Source organism: Narcine bancroftii, chromosome 1 (genome assembly GCF_036971445.1).
Source record: "Narcine bancroftii isolate sNarBan1 chromosome 1, sNarBan1.hap1, whole genome shotgun sequence".
Classification (NCBI taxonomy): domain Eukaryota; kingdom Metazoa; phylum Chordata; class Chondrichthyes; order Torpediniformes; family Narcinidae; genus Narcine; species Narcine bancroftii.
The window spans coordinates 419,109,628-419,122,837 of NC_091469.1; the positions used below are offsets into that span (position 1 = coordinate 419,109,628).

At 41.6% G+C, this 13,210-nt stretch overlaps 2 protein-coding genes across 2 annotated transcripts in view; one reads left to right on the plus strand and one right to left on the minus strand.

Moving 5' to 3' along the window:
* Positions 1–13,210, plus strand: part of LOC138751590 (secernin-1-like) — a 108,225-nt gene that overhangs the window by 80,778 nt on the left and 14,237 nt on the right. The window contains exon 9 of the transcript XR_011350071.1: positions 7,657–7,714. The gene's annotated coding sequence lies outside the window, so the exon portion shown is untranslated. The remainder of the gene's footprint in view (positions 1–7,656; positions 7,715–13,210) is intronic.
* The window catches only part of LOC138751589 (WAS/WASL-interacting protein family member 2-like), a 143,602-nt gene continuing 138,566 nt past the window's right edge, over positions 8,175–13,210 (minus strand). The window contains exon 9 of the mRNA XM_069914061.1: positions 8,175–10,042. The gene's annotated coding sequence lies outside the window, so the exon portion shown is untranslated. The remainder of the gene's footprint in view (positions 10,043–13,210) is intronic.

The window sequence follows — 13,210 nt, forward strand, 5'->3', positions numbered from 1 at the left end:
CGCGCATAGGCTCTACTATCTTACACTCGGACCTTGCGATTGCAGGATTTTACAAACACCGTTATAATGTCAGACATTTAATAAGCTGTTTAAAGCCTGTACAAAGCCACTGACATTAGGACCAGGCGGTTGAAACCTTCAGAAGAACACGGTGTCTCCACTCTGGGTCTGCACCAGCAATGCCACCAGTATGCAACGCAATTCTTAATATTAACAATGAACAAGCTGATATTTGCTTTTGTTAAGTGATCCACATTTATGAAACAATTCTTGATTGACAATTTAATCTGAATTGTAATTGATTACAATCCTTTTTAATAACCGCCTCATTAGTGTCTGCTCATTGTTGTATGTTGAGAAGGTGTTCCCTGTGTCTTGACTTAAGCCTGATGCTTCTTGTATTGAACAAACTAAAAAATGAGCATTGTGTAGCAGATACTTTGTGGACACTTCAGTGCCATATTTTCTGTTTTTCTTAGTTATGTGTGCTGTGTTACTACTCCATTTGAGTCTTATTATGGTGGAAGTTGTAGGATCTCAGAATGTTCTGTGCACTTGCAACCATTATATGGAATTGGTCTGCCTTTCCTCTGGCAGAAGTGATGTACAGGGAATAATGTTATTATAAATAAACCAAAATCTCTATTTTGCTTAACACATCTGGGTCAATGGACAGTAAGGTACTGCCATACATTTTTTTTTTGTTTTTGTTCTGTGTTTCTGCAGAATTATAATCTAAAAGTAGCAACAAAACTTTGGACTTCACATTTGGGATACAAAAATGAACATTTAAGACTAAACATCATTGGCGATTATTACAAAACTAAACCTAATGATATTTGCATATTTGGCATCATAATTCCATGAATGTTGGATAAGTTTTCTTCCTTGTGTAAACATACTTTGAGAAATCTACATGTTCCTTTCCTATCATTTTCATTTCAACATATTCATTTTGCTGTATATATGTCACAGTTCGGCGGGCAGCAACCTCCTTTAAAGAAGACCGCAGAGCCCACCTCACTGACAAAAGACAAAGAAGGAGAAACCCAACATCCAACCCCAACCAACCAATTTTCCCCTGCAACCGTGCCTGCCTGTCCCGCATCGGACTTGTCAGTCACCAACGAGCCTGCCACAGACGTGGACATACCCCTCCATAAATCTTCGTCCGCGAAGCCAAGCCAAAGAAGAAGAAGTAGAACAGTATATAAGTCATATATGCTGTATATATGACTTGTGTGTATGCAGTGCCCTTCATAATGTTTGGAAACATTTGCATACATTTTGGTTTGACCATGTAGAAATTACAACACTTTTAGTTCTCTCATTTCAGGGCACCATAATGTTTGGGACATTGGGCTATGTTTGGGACATAGTTGTTTGTGAGTACTAAGGTAAGTTTAATTGCTTTGTTGGTGCAGGTATAAGAGACCTAGGCTTGTTTCTAAGCTTTTGATCACCTTTGAGGTCTGTAGTTGTCACTTTTCAACATGAGGACCAGAGTTGTTCCAATGAAAGTCAAAGAAGCCATTATGAGGTTGGAAGTCCAAACTAAAACAGTGAGTGACATTGCCAAACCTTAATGATGTTCCAAATGGATGATTTTGGTAATCCTAAGAAAAAAGAGCATACTGGTAAGCTCAGTAATCACAAATGGACTAGAAGGCCAAGGAAGATCTCCACTACTGATGACAGAAGAATTCTCATCATAATGAAGAAAAGTCCGACGGATTAGATCCACTCTTCAGGAGGCAGGTGTGGATGTGTCAATGACAACTGTCTGCAGAAGACTTCATGAACAGAAATATAGAGGCTACGCTGCAAGATGCAAACCACTAGTTAACCACAGAAACAGGATGGCCAGATTACAGTTTGCCAAGAAGCATTTAAAAGAGTTATGGAGTTATGAATTATGGAGGAAGGTCTTATGGAGAGATGAGACCAAAATTAACCTGTATCAGAGTAATGGCATGAGCAAAATGTGGAGGCAGAAATAAACTGCCCAAGATTCAAAGCATAACACCTCATCTGTGCAACCTGGTGTTGGAGGTGTTATGGCCTGGGCATGTATAGCTGCCACAGGTACTAGTGCACTTATCTCCATTGATGATGTAACTGCTGATGGCAGTAGCAAAATTAATGCTGAGATGTATAGAAACATCTGCTCAAGTTCAAGTAAATGCCTCTATACTTGTTGGGCGGCACTTATCCTACAGCAAGACAATGATCCCAAACATAACTAAAGCAAGAAGAGTTTTTCAAAGCTAAAGACTGGAAAATTTTTGAATGGCCAAGTCAATCACCTGATCTAAATCTTAAACTTAAGTGGACATTCCCCCCAAAACCAGCAGGAGCTAAAAATAGCTGCAATAGAGGCCTGGCAGAGCATCACCAGAAAAGATGCTCAGCACCAGGTGATGTCTCTGATTCAAGATTCAATTTATTGTCATTTAATAAACAGAAAGTTGCCTTTCTCTGCTGTAAGGGAGACAGATGTGCCTTAGCAGATATTACCTGAAGCTCCTCTTACAGTCAGAGAAAGAGAAGCAAGTGAGAGTTACATCCAGTGTCACTGAGTGTCTGTGGATTCGCCTCCAGTGCTTCTGCAGCCTCTGAAGTCGCATGGAGTCCAGTCGAAACCATCGGCACCCCAAGCTCAAGATCCGAACCTCCAATACGATTAGGATCGCTTCAATGCCCCCACCAGCTTCTCACATCCCAGTTCCAATACCTGGTACCCCTTTGGCCAGTTTTTAGCTAGTCTCCAGCAGTCCGCAGCCTGGTGCGAGTCCCTTGACTGCAGTCTCCAATGGCCCACAGCCTCTGGGTTCCTTGCCTCAGGTCACCAGCCTGCGTGAGTCCTTCAGCCGCAGAGCCCCTCACTGGTCTGCCATTGTGGACATGATCCTGTAGGTCATCACCTCTGCTTCTTCTTAAATGGGGGATGGTTTTCTGGTGCCCTGCGCCAGACCTCCACTTTCCCAGAATCAGCAACCCCTCGTGGGTGCTGCCAATCATGGGCACCACCATCTTGGGTGCAGACCCCGGGGTCACAGGATTTTAAATAAAACTACAGTTGGCTCCTTTAATGGTCCATTCAAAGCATGTATGGAGCTGATGGCAGTCCTATTGGGAGTTTGGACCCTGCGAAAGTATTGTGTCTGCGCTCCCCATGGGTCCACACCAGTGGCAGCACCTCCATTCTGGCAGTGCCGCCATTTTTTTTTAAATCACAGACTTCAAGCAGACATTCCATACAACGGACATGCAGCAAAGTATGAGACATGGCTACTTTAATATACATGCCATTGCTACATCCCAAATATTCTGGTGCCCTGAAATGAGGGGACTTTGTGTAAGAAGAAGTCATTTTCTACAAGGTCAAACAAAGTGTAAACAAATAACCTTGAATAAAATCTAGAATGTGCACTTTCATCACATGTGACCTATTTGATTACAAATTTAAAACTGTGGAGGATGGGCAAATAAAGGAAAAAAGTGCATTTATCCCAATCATTATGGAGGGTATTTATGTACATAATAAATTAACTAGAATCGGCCATAATACAGTTGTAACCAACTCTGCTGTCAGTTACAAAGTATGTAACAGCTCTGGAGGATTGCAAAACAGTGTGACAGTGTGTGGCTTAAAGGTCCCGATGGCGCACTGCATCATAAGATGGTAATAGCCAGAGTTGAGCATTGAGATTTATCACACTAGACCAGCAAATTCAGCACGGCTATCATAGGGGGACACCTAACTGGATGAACAGTAGCTCCACCACAACAGCAGAAAACATTTGGAAAGGTCATAGCCTGCTGTTGTCCACCCTCTAGTGGCTAGAAACAAAAGGGAAATATTCAGTAAAAACAAAACAAAAAATGCCCTAAGGTGTTACAACACAGGATTTTAAATACAGAGTGTAGAAAAAAAAATTCTTGCAGCATTTGACATTATGTTTAATTTGGGGTTAGAAAATTTTCTTTAAAATAAATAGCTTGCTGAACATTAATTGTTTAGACCATCGACCCCTTGATCCCTCACAGACTCCAAGGCATGGAATCCTTGGGGTGGTGAAGGCACTGAACCAGGGAGGGGAGGGAAATGGTGGCAGCGTTAGACGGGGGTTGTGGGGGTGGGGGGGAGGTGGCGGTGCTCAACAGAATCACTCTCCACTTATTAAGAGGCTGAAGATAACTGCAACAGGGTGGCCCCCAATGCCAGCTCTCGCAAGGGATTGGCTACCCCTGCCATGGATGCTATTTTCCATTGACGCCCCTGGTTTCAACTACAAAAATTCAATCGATGCCCCCCCCCCCCAACTCCTGGGGAAAATCCTATGAGGACTTGGAGACTTATCCACCTTTATATACTTCAAAAGCTCCAGTACTACCTCTTTCCTAATCACTATAGTCTCCATAATTACCCTCTTTGCTTCCTTTACCCTGCACAATTCAATATCCTTCTCCTTGTTGAATACTGAAGAAAATAAATTGTTCAAGATCTCCCCCATCTCTTTTGGCTCCACACACAGTTGTCCGCTCTGATTCTCTAAGGGACCAAATTTTATCCCTCACTCTCCTTTTGCTATTAACATATTTCTAGAACCCCTTTGGATTTATTTTCACCCTGTTTGCTATATCTTTTCTAATTGCTTTCTTAAGATTCTTTTTACGTTCAATGTATTCTCCGAACATCTTTATTCTTTAGTTTTTTTTTAATAATATTTATTGTAGGTCTCCCTCTTTTTTTCAAACCAAATTTCCAATATCCCTTGAAAGCCATGGCTCTCCCAAACTTTTGACCTTGCCTTTCAACCTAACAGGTTGTAATGAAGAAGGTTTTCAAGGATTGCAGAGGGATTTGGGCTGCTTAGAAAAGTGGGCTGAAAAATGGCAGATGGAATTTAATGCTGATAAGTGTGAGGTGCTTCATTTTGGTAAGAAGAATCAGAACAGGACATACGTGGTAAATGGGAGAGCATTGATGAATACAGAAGAGCAGAAAGATTTAGGAGTAACGTTACATCGTTCCCTGAAGGTAGAAACTCGCGTGAATAGGGTGGTGAAGAAGGCTTTTAGTATGCTGGCCTTTATCAATCATTGCATGGAATATAGGAGTTGGGAGGTGATGTTGAGATTGTATAAGACGTTGGTGCGGCCTAATTTGGAGTTCTGTGTGCAGTTCTGGTCGCCTAATTATAGGAAGGATATAAACAGAGTGGAGAGAGTGCAGAGAAGGTTTACCAGAATGTTACCTGGGTTTAAGCATCTAGAGTATAGGGAGAGATTGGACAGATTAGGTCTTTATTCTTTGGAGCGTAGAAGGTTGAGAGGGGATTTGATAGAAGTATTTAAGATTATGAAAGGGATAGACAGAGTGGATGTGGATAGACTATTTCCGTTAAGAGGAGGAAAGATTAAAACAAGAGGACATGAGTTAAGAATTAAGGGGCAGAGGTTTAGAGGTAACATGAGGGGGAACTTCTTTACTCAGAGAGTGGTAGCCGTGTGGAATGAGCTTCCGGGAGAAATAGTGGCGGCGGAGTCAATTGTATTATTTAAGAAAAGGTTGGACAGGTATATGGATGAGAAGAAGATGGAGGGTTATGGGCATTGTGCAGGGAGGTGGGACTAGAGAGGGGTGTTTGGTTCGGTGCGGACTAGAAGGGCCTAATGGCCTGTTTCCGTGCTGTAAATTTTTGTTATTATTATTATTATTATGTTATCATTTTTCCGACTGGAAGCCTGCAACTGCAGCAATTGGTGCTGGGACCTTCTGCTGTTTATTGTAAATATAAATGGCTTCGATGAGAATGAATTGTATGGAACTGTAAATAGTGAGGATGGTTGCCTAAGGATACAGAGATCAGCTGGGATGTTGGATGGAGAGGTAGTAGATGGAATTTAATCCTGACAATATAATTTGAGTCATCTAATGACAGCAAGATATGTACAGTAAATGGCAGGTATATTTGAATCATTAATGTGCAGAGGATCATTGGGATACAAGTTCATTACAATCGCATGGATGGATAGGATGGTGAAGAAGGTAGTTTCTTTCTTATTCCTTGAAGAAGGTCTCCGGCCTGAAACATCTTTATCTCCTGTTGGCGCTGCAAGACCGACCGAATTCATTCAGCATTTTCAGTGTTTACGACAATCACAGCATCCGCAGACTTTTGTGTTTCACCTTACTTTCAGAGGCAGGGTAATTGAGTGTAAGAGTTGGGAAATTTTACAGCCGTATCAGATCCGGGTGTGGCCAAACTTGGAATACTGCATGTATCTCCGGTTACTGTACTTTAGAAAGGATGTGGTAGCAACAGAAAGAGTGCAAAAGAGGTTCACTCGGGTTGCTGAAATTTAGATAGGGTGGTTTTATTCATTCTGGAGTGCAGGATGCTGAGGGATGAACTTGTAGAAGTTTATAAAGTTATGAGGGGCATCAATATGGTCCGTCAGTGATTCTTAACTTTTTGGCGATGGCACCTTTGGGACTCTGCTCAGTTTATGGCCCCTCTTCTCTGATAAGCAGTCAAGTTAAGTTGGTTCCATACCTCTACTGACCACATGTTAATAATAACAATAATAAAATGTGATTTCAGTCCATGGCCTCAGCTGAGAATAGCTGGGGTAGATAATGACAGTATGGAGGACAATAAGGTAAGAGGGATAATATTTAAATTTGATCTGAGGGGTAAGTTTTTCTCAGAGTAGTAAATGCATGAAAGTAACTATATTTAAGCAGATACAATCGGTATTTTTTTTTAAATCTAAAGCATTTGAACATGAACATGGATAGGAAATGACTAGCGGGATATTGCCAAATGCGGGAAAATAAGATGAGGCGAGATGGGTATCTTGTTCAACATGGACAAGTCGGGCTGAAGGCCCTGTTTCTATGCTGTTCAACTGACATTTCATATTCATTATTGAGTCCTCCTGGGTTATGGCTAAGGTGGCTAGTCAGTTACTGTGGGATCTATGGAAGCAGTAAATACTGGATGAAGCAGGTGGTGAGATGAGTTGGTGCACTTGTACCTTTTTCTGCTAGGATTGCAACAGGTCATGTTGCAGGGGATAGAGGTTATTCGTGCAGACCCAAGTGTGATCATAGACCAGGGATTCCCAGGAGCTGGTGGGAATGCTGCACTTCATGAGAGAGTCTTTGAGAAATCTTTGTATCCTTTCCTCTATGGCAATTGCTAACTGTGTTACTGTTCATAACAGAATGCTGGTTTCTGGAGTCTGATGTTAAGCATGTTAATGATAAGGCCCCCCAGTGGACTTGGAGAATATTGCAGAGACTTTTGAGGTAGACCATATTTGAGAGACATTCAGGATGTTGGGCAACACAGTGCACCTCAAGCTTTCAGCCAAGTTTAAGGTCTTCTCTACATTTTTCTTCAGATGGCCAAAAATCATGCTGGCACTTTTAATTAGAACAGTAGAATCACTTCTGAAAATCTTCAATTTCTTGTAAAACTTAAGTTCACATATCATCTCAGCAGATTTTATCCTCAAAAATAGCCTCCACCTTAAGAAATTACAAGATAATTATGCAGAATTTGTATTTAAACATGACTCTTCACTGGACATATTTGTTTTAAGTAAGATACTTTATTTAATTTTAATATTTGGTTTGTGCAGAGAACACATCTGAAGCATTCTTCAAATCCCATTCCAAAGGCCATCTAAAGTTATGCAGGTAAGGTGAAAAATTTTTCATTTTATTCGTGATGTGCAAATACAATATAGTTCTGCAGTTCACACAATTTGCATGACATGAATTGATGTACTTATGTTTGACTAAAAATAAAAAGAATAAATTCAATAGAAATTTGCAATTTGAAATTAGGATCTTTAATGTTACTAGACTTAACTATGTAATATTATATCCCACAAACATTTTAAGAAGTTTCAGAAATGACAGTATAAAATGATGCAGGAATTAATGAAAGGCAAATAAGATCTTCCATGTTGATTTTAATCACCAGAAGCATTTTTTTTTAAACTAAGATTTTATCTGAGAAAGCATTTTCTTCCAACACTTATTCTTTTTTGTTTTAAATTTTTTATTTTTCACACTATGAACCATATTAACCAAAATACACAAAAATTTCCCTCTTGAATATACACAGTTGTCATTTTCTCCCCTTTTTCCCCCTTCCCTTCCCACCCCCCTCCAAACCCATTAAACGTTGGCTCAATAAACCCATTAAACAATGTCATCACACAATGAAAATAAACAAGAAAATTGTGTCATCTACTTTTACGCACTGGATCAGGTAATTTTGTCTTCTTCTCATTTTATCATTTTAGGTGGTAGGCCCTCTCTGTTGTGTTCCATGTACGGTTCCCAAATTTGTTCGAATAATGTGACTTTATTTTTTAAATTATATGTTATTTTTTTCCAATGGAATACATTTATTCATTTCTACGTACTCTCGGGCTCTCTTCTGATTTCCAGGTTGACGTTATACATTTTTTTGCTACAGCCGAGTCATTTATAAAAATCACAAAGAGGAGGAGTATCGGAACAAATCAACATAGAAAACACTTGTCACCAACCTGCTTGCAGAATGCAAACCATCTACAACCACCCTCTCCCTTTTCTGAGCAAATCAATTCTGTACCAACAGAGCAAGGCCTCTTTAGTTTCCATGCCTCCTTACTCTCTGAATGAGCCTTGCATGGGAACCCTTATCGAATGCCTTTCTGAAATCCACATACACTACATCCCCCATTCTACCTATGTGCTTTGTTACATTCTCAGAATTCACTCAGGTTCATGAGACACTGCCATGTCCCTGAAGTAAGACTCTGTGGTTGATCATTTATATGTTTGCAATTATTGACTGTCCACTGGTAATTTTTGCAACAGGATTTGAGAATCAGACTCGTCACATGCAGCCACCTTGTAAAACTATGCTTAGAATACTGGGTAAATTCAGTATGTCGCACGGCATCCATAGAAGGCAAAGAAACATAATCATCTTTTTGGGCCCAAGCAGGTACCTGAATAAAAGGGAGGTGGAGGGAGGCACCTGTCTACTCTTTGCTCATACCTTGAAGGACCTGTTGCAGCCACATGCCCATGTGTTTTTTTTAGGACAGGTTGCTGCTGTTGACACACCTGAGCCAAGCGTGGGAGTCCAAATGTGCCTGTGCAGGCATACTACAGGAGAGGAGGGATAGCATCATGGTCTGGTGTGGGGCAGGGTTGAGCAGGAGAGTGAGGTTTTAATGGGGTCGTGCTGAATAAAGACACAACGTGGCATGTTGAGCTTAATAGCATTTGACCCTTGAGTTTGTGGTAAGATTTAGCAGTTTCTCCAACTGGTGACCCTGTTACTTTGCAACACATTCCATGAGATGGAAATTCCAAATGATAAAAATGACACAGTAGCATTTCAGAAAGTCGAGCTTGAAGTTCCCTTTCATCTAACTCACGAACGTGGTTTTCGATCGGAGAAGCACATTCCATTCATTGAATGTCACTAGTAAAAGGTTCAAGTTTGGCTTGCTTGTGGCTGGTCTCCTGGAGCAGATCACATGCAAGGTAGATGACATGCTGCTTAATCCTGACAAAATGCCATACAACACATTTAAAGCAGCCATCTTGGACTCAAATAAATCTTACATTGCAGAACTGCAGGCAGATGACAATCCTGACAATAGGAGGCCATCACAAATGCTGCGGAGATGGGACGTGCTGGCTGGAGATGAGAGGATTGATGGCAATACATGGAAACAGAAGTTCCTCCGCTGCAATCCTACGCAGGTTCAGGGGCACCTGAAAGGCATCTTTCAATCAGCCAGCATCAACGAACTCGCAAAAAAGGCCAACAGCATCATGGAGATGATCTCCGGAGTGTAGCTGATTGTGGTCGTGATAGCAACCATTACATTGAGAAAAATGAGCTGGAGCAAAAAGTTGCAGCATTCACCACGCAGGTTGAGGCTTTAACAACCTCAGCTGAATCATGTCTGTTTCCAGTTCATCTCTAATCCTATGGGTTCGAGCAAACAGCACCTAGGAAACAATGAGGCACATCAATCATGGCAAAGGCTGTCCGTGGGCAAACCAGCCACCGCTTTATCCTGAATGGTTGTCTCTAATAAGTAATATCTCATTGATTCGGGTGCAGAGATATCAGCCATTCCTCCTACTTCCAAAGAGCCACAGTTGCTCTAATCCGGCATGTGTTCTTGTGGCCGTGAACAAGTTGAGCACCCAGACATTTGGCCTGAGGCCACATTTAATTTTAGCCTCCAGCAAACTTTTCGATGGATTTTCACAGTAACAGATGTTTCCAAACCCAATTTCGGCACGGATTTTCTTTCACTTTTCCTTGCTGGTAGATCTAAAAAATAGCCGTTAATCGTCTGCCAGTTGTATGCACAGGTGGGCAGTATTCGTCACCCCATATTGACAGTCACTCACTTAATCAGTCTCCAGCCTAGCACCTGCCCACACTGGGAGTTGCTTAAGCTAATCCCTCCCCTGGTAACTCCCTCATACCAGCGCAATAACATGACATACCCGTGGATTGCCTTAAAAATCACTAAGATAGAGTTCAATCATATGGAGGAGCTGGGGAAAATTTGCCGATCTGACAGCTGCTGGGTGTCATATGTTCATGTAAATCTCTCCACGAGATTGGCTGCATGTGGAGATTACCATGCCCTGAATATGCCACCATTCCCAATTGATACAGTATCCAGTATTTGCAGGATTTCTCATCGAACTAACATGGCAAGCAGTGTACGTGAAAAATCATCCTTGGGTGCGCCTATTACCAAATCTTCCAAAAAGATCAGTGATTATTCCTTTTTGTATATTTGAATTTCTATGGATGCCGTTTGGTTCCAGCAATTAGTCTCTGCTTACATCAATGACATTCAAGTAGCAAGCACTAATGAAGCTAAGCACAGAAAGCATCTCATGATACTGATATACCACCTCGATAAATATGGAATTGTAATGAATTTAAGCAAATGAATGTTTGCTCCCAGCGAACTCACTTTTTTGGGCTATCAAATGACAGAGTGGCATCTTGGCAGAGGAAGCAAAAGTACCCAATTATGTCAGTTTTTTTGGGGTTGAATTCTGCCGTTATCCACCTAATCCTGCCATGTCCCTCCTACCACTGACCAACCTCCTCAAAGAATCGGAAAAGTCAACTTTTTTGAAACTTTTGTTTGTGTGAGAATGCAGTTGAGGCCTTCAAAAGTGTAAAGGGAACTCTCACCATGCTCGTCCACCAGAGGCCCAATGCTTTGCTCCCGCTTACCTTGGATGACTCTATCAATGCAGTGGGAGCCATTTTGGAGCAATAGTCAAGGTTGGAGACTGGCATTTCTTTTCTGGCAAAACTGTCACCCACTCAGATGAACTCCTGGCTAGATGGAGGTTAGATGACCTCATCGTCAAGCATTTCTTCCATATGTTGGAAGGCTGACCCTTCACTATTTGAGCAGACTACCAGCCACTCAGATATCTCTCACATAACCACTGTTCACTGCGGAAAATCCATCACTTGGATTTCGTCCTGCAATTCTCCAGTTGACATCAGGCATGTCAAAGAAAAATAGAATCCGGAGGAGAATGTCCTATCCAGATTGGAAGTGGAAGCTTTTCATGCAACAACAATTGTTTATTTCAATGCAATGGCTTGTGCACAGCACACTGATCCTTAGTTGATCCAGTACCACCAGAATGATACAGGTCCTAAACTTGAAGACTTGTGCATTGGTGACTTAGGTGGGACAGTAGGTAGGACAAGTGCGCATGACACATCCACCTGCAAGCCAAGACCCTTTATGCCCCAGCAATGCCCAGTGTGCTCCACAACCTCTCCCATCCAGGCAAGAAAGAGATGACCATGCTTGTTACTGAACGTTTAATCTGGCTGCATATTAAGCGCGACATCAGATATGGGCAAAGACCTGCTTGCTGTGTCAGCAGACACATCCAAACCCTACTCAGATTTTTTGGTCACAAATTCTAGTTTCGAACATGTCCACCTTGATGTGGTCAGTACACCTTCACCATCCAGAGGTTATACAGATTTGCTCACCTGTGCCATCCTAGCCACAGAGATCACTGCAGAAATAATTGCCCATGCTTTGAATGTCCAATGGGTTCTGGCCTTCAGTGTTCCAGGCACTATTACAATGGGCCAAGAATCTGTTTGGATCAGCACTCTTCCAAGCTCTAACCGACCTAATCATATAACAATTACAGCACAGAAACAGGCCATTTTGGCTCTTCTAGTCTGCATCAAACTAAGTACTCTCCTCCACTTACACCCTGCCCATAACCCTCCGCTCCCCTCCTTAAATGACAAAATTGACCCTGCCACCACTACTTCTCCCGGAAGCTCATTTCACACAGCCACTACTCTTGAGTGAAGAAGTTCCCCCTAAACTTTTGCCCTTGACCCTTAACTCATGACCTCTTGTTTCAATCTCTCCTACTCTCAGTGGAAAAACCCTATCCACATCAACTCTATCTATCCCTCTCATAATCTTAAAATCCTCTATCAAATCCTCTCTGAACCTTTTACGCTCCAAAGAATAAAGACCTAATTTGCTCAATCTTTCTTTGTAATCTAGATGCTGAAACCAAGTAACATTTTCGTAAATCCTCTCTGCACTTTGTCTACCTTGTTGATATCCTTCCTATAATTCGGTGATCAGAACTGCACACGGTATTCCAATTTTGGCCTCACCAATGCCTTGAACATTCTCAACATCACTTCCCAACTCCTGTATTCTATGCATTCATTGATAAAGGCCAGCATACTAAAAGCCTTCTTCACCACCCTATCCACATGAGATTCTACCTTCAGGGAACGATGCACCATTATTCCTAGATCTTTCTGCTCCACTTCATTCCTCAATGCCCTCCCATTTACTACAACGTGTCCTATTTTGATTATTTCTTCCAATCACACTTCTTAGCATTAAAATCCATCTACCGTTTTTCACCCCACTCTTCCAAACAGTCCAAATCCCTCTGCAATCTTTCAAAACCTTCTTCATTATCCACATTTCCACCTATTTTAGTTTCACCAGCATATTTACTAATCCAATTTACCACCCCATCATCCAGATCATTAATGTATATGAAAAACAACAATGGACCCAATACAGATCCCTGAGGCACACTGCTTGTCACTGGCCTTCAACCTGACAA